At 32.6% G+C, this 14,247-nt stretch overlaps 1 pseudogene; it reads left to right on the forward strand.

The window, feature by feature from the left end:
* The first annotated feature begins 11,991 nt into the window (after window positions 1-11,991).
* On the forward strand, window positions 11,992-12,155 carry LOC128775226 (U2 spliceosomal RNA; annotated as a pseudogene).
* Window positions 12,156-14,247: the final 2,092 nt, after the last annotated feature.

The raw sequence follows: 14,247 nt of genomic DNA on the forward strand, positions 1-14,247 counted from the left end.
TCAGTGCTACAGTATATTTAGTTTTTTAAAATATGATTCATTTGGCAGTTAGTAAATAACAAAAAGTGTTTCATTATATTAGACAATAGCATTTATATACAGAATTTTTCTCTCGCTTTATTTAATTAATACTAGATCACAGAATTGCCACATACTGAAATTTTTTACTCTAAACAAGTGATCAAAACACATGGATCACTTACTCAAGGGAGTTTTAAGGAAAGGAAAAGTTGGCAGAAGTGGAGAGAGGATAAAATACTGTGACATCAAAAGAAGAGATTTTCCTGAAAACTAACTTTATACTCCAATTTTTAATTCTTTTAAAATGTTGTTATTTTTTGGCTGATGATCACTTGATCTTATCAACAAAATAACATTTCTTATCCTTATGAAGATGCATAATTAAATTTAACAAAGCTATGTTCAAAACAGAGAAGATAGGAACATAATAGATAATTATGTGCCCTGAGTTCTGTTTCCCACCATAAAGAACGTAATTAGACCTTAAGGGACAGTGTATCTCTGCTAATCATATGTGCCAGTCACAGCCCATGTGCCTGAAATTCTACCACTCTGCAGGTTGCTGAATATTATTCAACTGTTTATTTCCTCCAATACAAATTCCCCATATTTAACTTTCTTTTGTGAATGTTTCTCTATATTAATGAGATGAAAGCATAATCTTTTTTTGTTGTTAAATGGAAATGGTTTTAATTATTTTTCTAGAATAACATACACATATATGCAGAGAAATCTCATTGAGGTTTTAAAATTTGAGTTGTTTGCTGTTGCAAAAAAAAGGTTATTTCAACATGATTTAGCAGTTATCTTAAACTCAATTTACTGGAAATAACTTACCATTTGTTCAAATTAAAGGATTTACTCTATCCATAACTCTAGTCATTAGTTCTATTGTTTGAGGTCATTTCAGTTTTTAAAATGAAAAAAAGTTTGACAATGACAAACTACAAATATTACTTCTGCAGCTGAAATTAGCTGTGTTTCCTTCTAAACTTCTTTTACACCCTGTATTCATTAAAAATTATAAAATGCAGTTGGCTTTAACTGTTTTAAATATAATTTTTTTCAGGCAATGTCCTTGGTTTGAGGGGATTTACATGAGTCCCTAAATTAGATATAAAATAAAATATATTTAAACAAAAATCCATTATGACAATCAAGACCCAGAAGTGTCTGCAATAAATAATTTAAATGAATTTATTATTAAAATGAAAACTACTGTCTATACAGAGGGATGGAACTTTGGAGGTAGAAAACCTCCTCATACACTTATTGATTACAATTATATAAGTGTATAAAAACTGTTATTAAAAAGCTACTTAAACTAATTAATTGGGTATGGTGGTTCTTAACCACTGGCTATTCATCAAAATCATCTGTAAAGCTTTTCTATTCTTTCTTATTTGTAAAAATACACATGCTTGGATCAACTCATGAAGATTTTGACTCAAGTGTTTTATAAAAGAACATGCAAATCTGGAGAGTTACAATCTCCACAGATAATTCAGATTTATTTGGAATTGAGATTGAAGAAACATTTATATAAAAACATAATTAATTGAATCAATTGGCTACACAGTTAAATCCTTTCTAAGTTGCACATTCAAGTTAAATATTATAAATATAGTTCTTAATAATGTCTCTTGGGAAATACTTTTTCCTTGAACAAATTTAGACAGGATTCTCTAAGCCATCTCTTCTATGAAACCTCTTTGGGCCCTATCCTTGACTTAATGAAGTTAGTCTTAGTAGAGTTCTTGCTAAGTCCTCTCACTACAGTTAGCTGCTGATCACCCTTGATACCTGATCAAGTTCTTTACTCCTAACTTTTCATGGATAAGTCTTTATTTTATTTTTTAGTAAAAATATTGTTAAGCCAGGGGCACCTAGGTGGCTCAGTTGGTTAAGCGTCTGACTTTGGTTCAGGTCATGATCTTGCACTTCATGGGTTCAAGCCCCACATTAGACTCTGTGCTGACAGCTCAGAGCCTGGAGTCTGTTTCAGATTCTCTGTCTCCCTCTCTCTCCCCTCCCTGGTTCACTCTCTGTCTCTCTCTCTCAAAAATGAATAAATTTAAATAATATATAATATATATAATTAATATATTATATATTAATAATATATAATATAATTATATATTATATGATTATATTAATAAATATATTATATATTTATATAATATTTATATTATATATTTATATAATTTATATAATATATAATTATCAAATAAATAAATATAATATAATATATCATATATAATATGTAATATATTATATATTTTTAATATATGATAATATATTGTTAATTCATTTTAGCAAGAGTCTCCCTATCCTTTATGTCTCTAGGTAATTTTCCATCCACTCTTCCCCACCATTGTACTCTACTCCTTGGCTATAAATCCCTACTTCTCCTTGTTGTATTCACAGTATAGCCAGTTTTATGCTGAGGTCTTTTTCTCTGTTGCAATGGTTACTGAATAAAATCTGTCTTGACTGACTTTAACTAGTATTTGGCTTTATTTCTCTTAAACATTCTAGAAGCAAACTACATTAGTAAAAACACAAAAATTTGTTACAGTGTTACTAATAACTTTTCAAGAAAATAGTCCTTGAAAAAGTTTTTCAGAGTGAAATACAGAAGGCTTATTGATTGAGCTTTTGTTGATCATTTAATCTCAAAAGAAGGTCTTATATACCTTACATTTCCTACTTAAAAAATCACACAATTCAAATTCCAAATGTAATATATGGAGTTAGTAAAATGTACTCAATAATTAATAAAGTATCTAGGTTGTTTTGGCCAGTATTGATATTAACTAAATCTACATCTATGGTCAAAATAATTTGCTTTCAAACTCAATGTCTATTTTTTCCCCTGATATGTGAAAACACATTTCTCTAAATGAGTTGTGAATACAAGATTTTTCCAATTTTTAAAATTATTTTTGAAGATATAATTGGATTTATTAAATGATCCATATACTGAGCAACATTCCATGGAATAAGTAGAGGGGAGCTCTGAGGAATTGTACAAAATGGAAGGTTTTTTTATATGAGGAAGTGTGGGACAAATAAGTTAGCAATAGAGAAAGATTGTTCCACATGAGATAAATTAAGAAGCTTAAAAAAGTGATGAAACGGTCCAAAGTATTAAAAAATTCAAATAAAAAATAAATTTATGGCAATAGAATTAGAACTAAAAGAGAGACAAACCAAGAAACAGACTCAACTATAGACAACAAACTGATGGTTTCCAGAGGGGAGGTGGGTAGGGGGATGTGTGAAGCAGGTAAAGGGGAGTAGGATTATACTTATCATGATGAGCACTGCATAATGTATGAAATTGTTGAATCACTGTATTGTACATCTGGAACTAATATAACACTGTATGTTCACTATTATGGAATTAAAATTAAAAACTTAATAAAAAAAGAAACATGGGTGGATCTAAAGAAACATTGGTAGTATAAAAATTTTTGCAATAATACCAAAGTTGGAAAGTGTATAAAATATAGTGAATCTAATATCCTTGAAAAATAATAAATTAAGTTGTACTACAATCCATTACAGTTAAAATTTTAACATCCTACTATTTTAATTAAGATGACAGACATTCTGATTGCTTTAAAAATCCATACATAAATGATTGATTTAAAAATCCATATAAAAATATAAAAACATTGTTAGAATGTAGATTGAAAGAGACTGTCAATTTCATCTTAATAATTGGAACCAGTATGAGAAACTACAGTCATTTTTTTCCATACCACAGTACTAAATATGCACAGAAATCTAAATAAGTTAAATCTAGAAATTGACAAGGTAGGTGAAGAGAGAAAAGTCATAAAGCTGCTGCCATCTCTGTAAGATTAGGAGGATGATATATCCATCATGAATGGAAGTGAAAAGAAATCATCGCAGCTTTTGAAAAACTTAACAACTGTGTGTTCACTTGTGTGGCTTATAAATATCCTGAAGAATTCCAGCCCCAAAGCAAGTTGACACTCACCAGCCAAAACTTCCTCATGGACTTTCACTGAGTAGAAGGTGGTTGCATGCCATAGGCAAGGGGCAGTCAGAAGATGGTGGAAATGATCTCGATGATGTGGGTTCTTTTTCAATTGTAAGTCAGTGGCCCACAGAAGCTGAGAGCAGAGTAGAGCTGAAAAAAAAATCCCCTTGAAGCACTCTGTGCCTTGAGTAATGCACTGCAGTGGCCTTTTGGAGCCTTGTTTGCTTGGAGGCAAGATAACAGGTGACAAAATGTCAGCAGAGGAAGAGAAACTTAGAGCAGGACTGAAGAGTAAAGAGAATTCACAAAAACCCAAAACACTGAACTAGTTATAAAATACAGAGAGCATCCCCATGATTTAGAAAGGCAATGGATGGGGTATAAAGCAAAAATTATTTACTGGGGATTTACAGGTACTCAAAACATACACTCTGCTAAAGAGAAAGTACTGGTTCTGTCCTCAAAGTAGATATGTAAGCAGAGAATGAAATATAAATAAAACTGCAACAAAACCCACATCAAGCTCTATGATAAATTAGATTGCCTCCATACACTCACATTAGCTAGTTGACTCAAAAAGAGCCTTGCCCACTAACTAAAAAAGAAGACACAAGACTCAAAAAATAAAATCATAAATGAAAGAGGAGATATTCCAACTGATACCACAGAAATACAAAGGAGCATTAGACTACTATGAATGAATTGGATAATTGAGAAGAAATAGATATTCCTAGAAACACACAACTTGCCAAGACTGAATCAGGGAGAAATAGAAAATGTAAACAAACCAATAACTAAGAATATTGAAACAGTACTTCCCAACAAAGAAATGCCAAGCACCAATGGTTTCACTAGTAAATTCTACCAAACATTTAAAGAAGAATTAAAGTAAATTATTCTAATTATTCTAATAATAATTATTATTCTAATAATTATTCTAATTATTCTAATTTTTTCCCAAAAATGTGAAGAGGAAGTAACACTCTCAAACTCATTTTATAAGACCAACATGACCCAGAGAGGAAAGCCTAATAAGAACACTGCAAGCAAAAAACACTACAGGTCAATTCACTCATAAATATAGATGTAAAATTCTCAAAAAAATACTACCAAATCAAATTCAACAGCCCATTAAAAAATCATATACCATGATCAAGTGGGATTTATCATTGGGATACAAGGATGTTTCAACATGTGCAAATCAATAAATTGATACACCATATTAATAGAGTGGAAGTTAAAAATCATATGATCATATCAATAGATACAGAAAAACATGTATGACAAAATTCAACATATTTTTCATGGTGAACTCTCCCAACAAATTGAGTACAGAAGAAACATACCTCAACATAGTAAAGGCCATATAGGACAAGCCCACACCTAAATCATGCTCAATGGTGAAAGGTTGAAAGCTTTTCCTATAAGAACAGAAATAGCACAATACTGTCCACCCTCACCATTCTTATTCACTATAGCACTGGAAGTCCAAGCTGCAACAGTTAGGCAAGAAAAAAAAATACAAGGTATTCAAATCAGAAAGGATAAGTAAAATTGTCTCTGTTTGCAGATAATATGATCTTATATATAGAAAATCCTAAAGACTCCACCAAAAAAATATTTAGAGCTAATAAACAAATTTAGTAACATTTGAAGATACAAAAATCACACAAAAATTAGTTTTGTCTCTATACATTAACAACAAACTATCAGAAAGACAAGGAAAGCAATCCCATTTACAACAGCGTTAAAAGAAATAAAATACTTAGAAATAAATTCAGTCAAGGAGATTAAAGATCTGTACAATGAGAATTAGAAGACATTGGTAAAAGAAATTAAAGAAGACACAAATAAATGGAAAGATACTACATGTTCATGGATTGTAAAATTAATATTGTTAAAATGTTTGAACTGCCCAAAACTATAGATTCATTGTAATTCCTAACAAAATTCCAATGGCATTTTTCACAGAAACAGAAAAAAAAAATTCTAAAATTTGTAGGGGACCACAAAAGTCCCTAAATAGCCAAAGCAATCTTGAGAAAAAATAACAAAGCTTGAGGTGTTACACTTTCTGATGTCAAATTTTATTACAAAGCTTTAGTAATCAAAACAGTATGGTGCTGGCATAAAAACAGACACACAGACAAATCAAACAGAAGTGAAAGCCCAAAAATAAACACAGGAATACAAGCTCAACTAATATTTGAAAGGGAGCCAAGAATACTCAACAGGAAAGAATAGTCTCTTCAATAAATGGTTTGGGAAAACTGTATATTCACATGCCAAACAATGAAATTAGGCCCGTCTTCTATACCACTCACAAAAATTAACTTGAAATGGATTAAATATTTAAATGTAAGACCCAAAACTTTAAAACTACTAGAAGAAAACATAGGAAAAATGTCATTGACATTAGTCATGGCAATGAGTTTTTGGATAGGACACCAAAAGCACAAGAGCAAAATATAAACAAACAAACATAGGAGAAGATATCAAATTAAAAAGCTTCTGCACCGCAGAACAGGTGATCAAAAAAATGAAATGGCAACCTACAGAATGTGGGAAAATATTTGCAAATTATCCCATAAGGGATTATAACCAAAACATACAAGGAACTCACAACTCAAAAGCAATAAACAAATAATCCAGTTTAAAATAAGTAAAAAACCTTAACAGACAGTTTTGCCATACAAATGGCCAACAGGCACATGAAAAGGTATTCAACATCACTAATTATCAGGGAAATGCAGATAAAATCACAATGAGATGTTACCTCCAATTAGGATGTCTGTTGTCAAGACAAGATATAACAAATGTTGGTGAGGATATGCTAAAAGGGGAACCCTCATATACCATTGGTGGAAATGTACATTGTTGCAGCCACTATGGAAAACAGTCTGAACATTCCTCAAAAAAATAAAGATAGAACTACTTCATGGTACAGCAATCCTATTTGGGTATATATTCAAAAGAAAAAAATCTGGATCTTGAACAGTTATCTGCTCTGCAATGTTTATACCACCATTGTTCACAATAGCCAAGATATTAAAGCAACTTAGAAGTCTGTCAACTAATAAATGAATAAAGAAGATGTGGTAGATATATACAGTGGATTATTATTCAGTCATTAAGAGAGTATTCTTAAATGCTATTACCAGAAAAAAGGATGATTATGGGAGGCACTGGTGGTTTTAACTAACACCATTGTGGTCGTCAAATCATGATATATACATCTATAAAATCATTATGTTATATATCTTAAACTTACACGTCAATAATATCTCAAGAAAACTGGAAAAAAAAAGGCTTGCTTCTTTTTTAAACTGTAAATACTATGTGCTTCAGTCTTGATTTTTCTTTTATATACAATGCTTAGCATACAAAAGTATTTTCAAAAAGTAAAAAAAAAAACTTATAAAGCAAGGAAATATGCCTATATTTAAGAAGAAAAGTAGTCAATAGAAGCAGGCTCACTTATGACCTATATGTTTGGATTATGACAGGAACTTTAAAATAACTATGATAAGTATGTTAAAAAATAAAGCAGAAAAGGTTAACTTATTAACAGATGAGCAATTTAGCAGATGAAAGAGACAATTCTGGAAAGAGATATAAAGTATAAACATTTACAAATGAAAAAACATATCTAAATAGAAGACAAACTGTGTATATACTAAAAGAAATACATTAGGTATGCTTTACTTAAGTATTGACATTTCTGGAGATTCATTTTTGTGTGGAAATTTCTTAGCTTCTATTCTTATTTTGAGGTGAGAATTAATGATCTAGAAATACGAAATGATAGACAAAGTTAAACATCAACATTTAGGCCAAAGTCAAATATCAAAGACCCACACTTTCCATTAAAATGCAGCAGTATTCATGATTTGATAGAAAGGACTGCTTTTGGGATTGTTGTTATTCATCTCTCTGTGTTTTCTTAGTTTCTATGAACTTCACGTAGGAAAATTGCTATATGTCATGAATAGGATAAATACAGAAGATCAACTTGAAATTAAAAAGAAAAATGCCTACAGAATATTCAAAAAAAATATCTGAAGGTTTTTACTGTACCAGAATAAGGAGTTACTGTTTTCCTTGATCTAGAACTGAAAGACATAATAATGTGAAAACTTAGCTCTGTTTCTTGGAATTTGAAGGTGAATACCTGATTTAATCTCTATACACTTCAATTCCCCTTTGAAAAATAACTAAGGCCATTAGGTTATAATAAAGCAGGACCATTCTAGCTCTAAATTCTTTGACCACAGAGATTTAAATAAAGAACAATGGAGATCCTGACAACAGATGTTGAAACACTATAGAGTGAGAATCACGTTTCAAAACTTCTCAGATATCCACCAGAAAAATCAGTGTAGATTATTGAAAGTATCATGACATTAAAATTATTACTAAATGGAAATATTTTTACATCATAAACTGTCTATTGATTTGGTTTGCTTCCGTTTAGAGGAAATGAAATAAGAAGGAAATAAAAAGTTCAGTTATAAGCAGAAGAGCTGAAGTGTTTACACTCATAATAAATTCTGAATTCATTACTAACTGTGTATGTTCCTGGGAAATCTACCTAAATTAAGTGAACCTCAGGTTATCCAAGTATAATATAGGGATAATAATAGTCATCTATGATATTGTTGATAAGATTAATGATAATGTTCTTAGTGAAATGCTTATCAGGGTAGATGTTTGTGAATAAATATTATTATATCCATAAAATTAAATTCATTTAAAGTAGGCTACTGTGGGAAACACATTATAATAGCAGAACAGATAGGTTGCTAATATGTTCTTAATATATACCCAGATAATTCACTTCACTAGGGAAGAGGGTTTAGAGGATTAAATTATTGGATATAATTCAGTTAGTTCAATTAATAGTAGAAGAAAATAAACAGACCCAAGTAAATAAAGATTTGACCTTTTATTCACATTTCAGGAAATCCAAAGTTTTTGTTTTTAATACTTAATGTAGGTTAGTTGCCAACAAATTCAACTATGTTTTTCTTACCAACTATTTTATATCAACTTGAGATATATATTTGGAATTATATTTGTAGTAAAAACTTAAAATCTTAAATTATCATTGTTTTAAAAGTACAATTCATACACTGAATTTGAAACTTTGTCTTCCACAATCATTTTTTTAACTCTCATATACTTTTCAGTCTACAGAAAATAATTTCCTGTATTCTTATCATTTTTCTTTCTTTTCCTCCTCCTCACACATCCATGATGCCTCATTTTCTGCTTTGCCATACAGTTCCCTAACATGTGTTTGCTTCTCTCTCCCCCATAGTAAGAATCTCAAGAAATAATAACTACTGATGAATGGATAAAGAAGATGTGGTTTATATATACAATGGAATACTACTTGGCAATAAGAAAGAATGAAATCATGTTATTTGCAGCAGCGTGGATGGAACTGGAAAGTACTATGCTGAGTGAAATAAGTCAGTCAGAGAAGGACAGACATCATATGTTTTCACTCATATGTGGATCTTGAGAACCTTAACAGAAGACCATGGGGGAAGAAAGGGGGGGAAATAGATACAAACAGAAAGGGAGGAAGACAAACCACAAGAGACTCTTAAATACATAGAATAAACTGAAGGTGAATGGGGGTGGGGGAGAGGGAAAATGCGTGATGGGCATTGAGGAGGGCACTTGTTAGGAGGAGCACTGGGTATTGTATGTAAGCCAATTTGACAATAAATTATGTTAAAAAATAAAACCAAGAAAAGAACTAATAACTAAATGAATGACTTTTGTTCACTTAATTTAAGATATATGAATGGGAGTATTCTCAAATAGCTAAACCATGTAGGTTAACAAATGACTCATTAAACTAGATGTGATGATTTTTGGCATATTCTTCCCACTGAATAAATAAAATAATAAAAACTGATAGCCTAGGCCTAGAAAACACACAGTAGCAAGTAAAATCTATAATACCATAAACTATTCCTAACATAACTATGCCTCTGTGGTCATATTGGTTACATCCTATTGATCTTACTAAATGAATATTCAAGCTGTGTGGAAACAACATACGAACACCAAACAGAATTATCAAAAAGAGGGGGAAATGGTTCTAAGCATTATTGTCCAATCAGCATAGTGATTTAATATTCTGGGTTTAAAGTTATGCGGGAAAAAATGTTTACAAAAGAGTTTTTTTCCAACTCTTGAGCTTAACCCATTGCTGCATTGGTGAAATAAATCCTTCTTCTAACATGCTTCCTTATTCCAAAATACCAAAAAAAAAAAAAAAAAAAAAAAAAAAAGTAGTTTGTGCTTTCATCATTAATCTTTAAAGAAAGAGAAATAACCCATAGTTTTACTCCCCCACACACTCTATAGATATGGTTAAAATTATAAAACATTTTCTTTGAATTTCTAATTTGCAATTTATTTCTAAATATTTATTAATCCACCATAAAATTAAAACACATATAATTTCATATTGCTTAAGAAATAAGAAAGCATTTTGGATTCCTTTAGCGCTAAACTGTCTTCAACATACCCAATATTAATTGTGTTGTACATGTGGGAAAATATTACTTAGTTCAGGATTGTTTAGGGAAAAAAGAAAAAACATGTAATTGTATGTGCTACGTTTCATTTCTTTCATAGCTTAAGTCATGCCAAATATAAAATCAGTGTTTTTGCTTGTTTATTTTTCTACAAAGATAAGGGAACTTGCATCAGAAGTGTGGCATGGCTTCAGAACATTTTGTTGTTGTTATTCTTCCCTGGTAGTACTTTGTCCCAATAAATTAATAGTCATTGTGGAATGAGGATCAGTCATACCCAATACCATACCTTTCAAAAAATACAGGTGTTCATTAAAGAAATTCAAGTTAGAAGGAGAATATATTAAATAAAAGTAAGAGAGGCAAGCCAAAAAAAACCAAAACAAAACAAAACACATTTTAATAATATTTTCAAAGTCCTAGAAAAGGGAGATGTCGAAGACAGGCTGAGGGTAATGCCAGGGACAGAGTTAACTCCACTTCACTTTCTGTTTAGTATTCTGAGAAAAGATTACCTGAAAACTGTTTTCATACCCCACACACCCCCAGAGATCAATAGTAAAACCAGCAGTGAAAAGTGTAAAATGTGTAAACAGAAGGAGAATGCAATTTTGACTCTGACAAGCCACTGCTAGTGTGTGCCACAAGGGTCTTTGAAGTTTGGCCATGCATGCACGGATGCATATTAAAAACACAGACTGAGTAGTATGCCAGAGTCCCCATGATAGTGCTGTGGTGGCTCCACAATGGAAGGGTAGTGAAATAACGCTTGGGTGGAGGGACATATGGAAGTCACAGGAAAAATCTCTAGAAGCCCTGTCTAATCAGTATAGTCAAGATGGAAAGGGCTGGTAGAATCTGGAGGCCACTTGATCCTGATAGACTTGAGAAAGAAATCACAGATTTTATTACTAGGCAACGGCAGAGTAATCTGGAGTAATAGCTCACCAACCCCACATCAATAAACTTAGGAAGAATAGACAAGTTGGCACTCTTTCTCCAAATGAAGGCCACAATATCTTTACACAGTGATAGCATATTGAGGAGGAAGAAAAGGAGTAGATGGAAATCTGAAAAATAAATTTGGTTAAATTTTTGAATGAAATTAAACTTACAATTTCAACTAAAAATTATTAGTTTTATTTTCCTGTCTGCTATCTTGAATAATGAAGATTCACAAAGAATATCAGGCCAGTTACAACAAGGAAAGAAAAAGTGCAAAAGGAATAAAGGAAAGAAGGAAGAAAGGATGGAAGGAAGGAAGGAAGGAAGGAAGGCAGAAAGAATAAATGTATGGCAGGAGAAACTTGAGAATGATACTAATTATGATCTTAAGATAAAAAACATTCTCATGATGCTAATACAACTTCTAGTACTCTTCTTTAATAAAATCTCAGTGTAATCGCTTCTCGGCCTTTTGGCTAAGATCAAGTGTAGTATCTGTTCTTATCAGTTTAATAAAATCTCAGTGTCCACAAGGCAAGCTCATCTTATTGCTGGTTATGTAAATTGATTATTTCAAAGAAGTTTTACAATATAGATCCGCCAACAACACAAGAACATATACACTAGTATTTAACATGGATTCCATTAAATTTATTGATTTTTATTTACTAGATTGAATAAAGGATAATGAGAACAACTAATTTTTCAAAAAAATTACACACATTTAAATAAGACAATTATTTTTATCATGTTCATACTTAAGTAAGACAAATTAAGTTTCATAAGTTTGAAAGAAAAGATAAAATAAATTATGGAGGGCTTCTGAGGGATTGTAGAGTAGGAAGATCCTAAACTCACCTCATCCCACAGGTGCAACTAGATAACACTTGCACTAAAGCAAACAACCCAGAAAAGGACCCAAAGACTGGCTGAACAAACTCCACAAATAAATACAGAGAAGAGGTCACATTAAAGAGTGTAGGAAAGGCAAGGACTTAGAAAAAACCTAAGCCCTGTGGCTCTGACCACTGGAGGGAGGAAGTAGTAGGTGCAGAGAAGGCCCAGAAACAATAGTATACCAGGGATCCTACAAAGGGAAGAGAAATGCCCATAGCATTTGGCTTTGAAAATCAGAGGGGCTGAATTTCCTAAGTGCTTACAACTAGTAGGACTTAAAGCTTAAAATTTTAAAAATCAGTGTGCTTGGCTCTGAAAGAGCCCAGAAGGCAATAGGAATCTGAGCCCTTGCCCTTAAAGAGACAGTACAGTAAACAGCCTGCAGAGATACAGCTTGGAAACAGCAATTTGAAAAGCACCTAGAGCTTATGGGAGGGAGAGTTAGTTACTAATCTCATAATTTCCTAAGGGATGTCTTCAGGAACAATGGAGATGGCAGTAGCCATTTCCTTCCCCTGTCCCTCATCATAAAAACACAGGCACTTACAGAAACCAGTGCACCACTTGCAATCACTACCTAAATTGCTTACATAGCACCCAGACCCATCAGCCAGACCTGCCTCAATCCTGGTGCCACAGATACCTTCCCCTAGAAGACTGGGAAAACCTTGCCAACACTGCATCTCCTGACTTCTCATGGAGGATGCATGCATCTTGTTAAAACTGCATGCCCTGCCCTTGCTTGCCTTGCAGAGTGGTCACAGCTGACCCCAGTCTCAATGATGGCTGCACATCCTTGTGGAATAGGACCATTATCACCAAGTTAAAAGTGCATGATCCATCCACTACTTTCAAGAGCAAGAGATGTAGCTGACTTTCCTAATATACAGAAACAGAAACAGAGAGTTACACAAATTGAGACAGAAGAATATGTTACAAATCAAAGAACAGGACAAAACCACAGCAAGGAACCAAAATAAAATGGAATTAGGTAGCATGGGGTGCCTGGGTGTCTCAGTCAGTTAAGCATCTGATTTCGGCTCAGGTCATGATCTCAGAGTTCGAGGGTTTGAGCCCCGTGTCAGGCTCTGTGCTGTCAGGCTCAGAGCCTAGAGCCTCCTTTGGATTCTGTGTCTCCCTCTCTCTGCCCCTCCCCCACTTGCACTCGTTCTCTCTCTCTCTTTCTGTCTGTCTCTCTCTCTCTCAAAAGTAAATAAACACTAATTTTTTTTAAAAGTAACATGCCTGATAGAGAATTTAAAATAATGATTATAAAGATACTGATTGGACTTGAGAAGGGAGTGGAGGATATCATTGGTATCTTTGACACAGAGATAAAGAACGAATCAGAGATGAAGAACACAATATGTAAAATTAAGAATACCCTTGATGGAATAAATAGTAGGCTGGGAGAAGCAGAGAACCGAATTGGTTACTTATAAGATAGAGTAATAGAAAGTAATCAAGATGAACAAATAAGAGAAAAACGAACTATGCAAAATGAGAATAGACTTGGGGAAGTCAGTTACTCCATCAAGCATAATAACATTCACATTATAGGGATCCAGAAGAAAAAGAGAGAGAAAAGGGAACAGAAGATTTATTGAAGAAATAATAGCTGAAAATTTACCTAAACTGGGGGAGGAAACAGATACCCAAATCCAGGAGGCACAGAGACCCCGCCCCCAACACAATGAACCGGAGGAGATCCACACTACACACATAGTAACAAAATGGGAAAAGTCATAAAGAAAAAAATTTAAATGAGCATAAAAAAGAAGGCAGTTACATACATAGAATTCCGCATAAGGCTTT

The sequence above is a fragment of the Panthera pardus genome, unplaced genomic scaffold, assembly GCF_024362965.1.
Source record: "Panthera pardus isolate Hobbes unplaced genomic scaffold, ASM2436296v1 HiC_scaffold_6, whole genome shotgun sequence".
In the NCBI taxonomy this organism is placed as follows: Eukaryota; Metazoa; Chordata; class Mammalia; order Carnivora; family Felidae; genus Panthera; species Panthera pardus.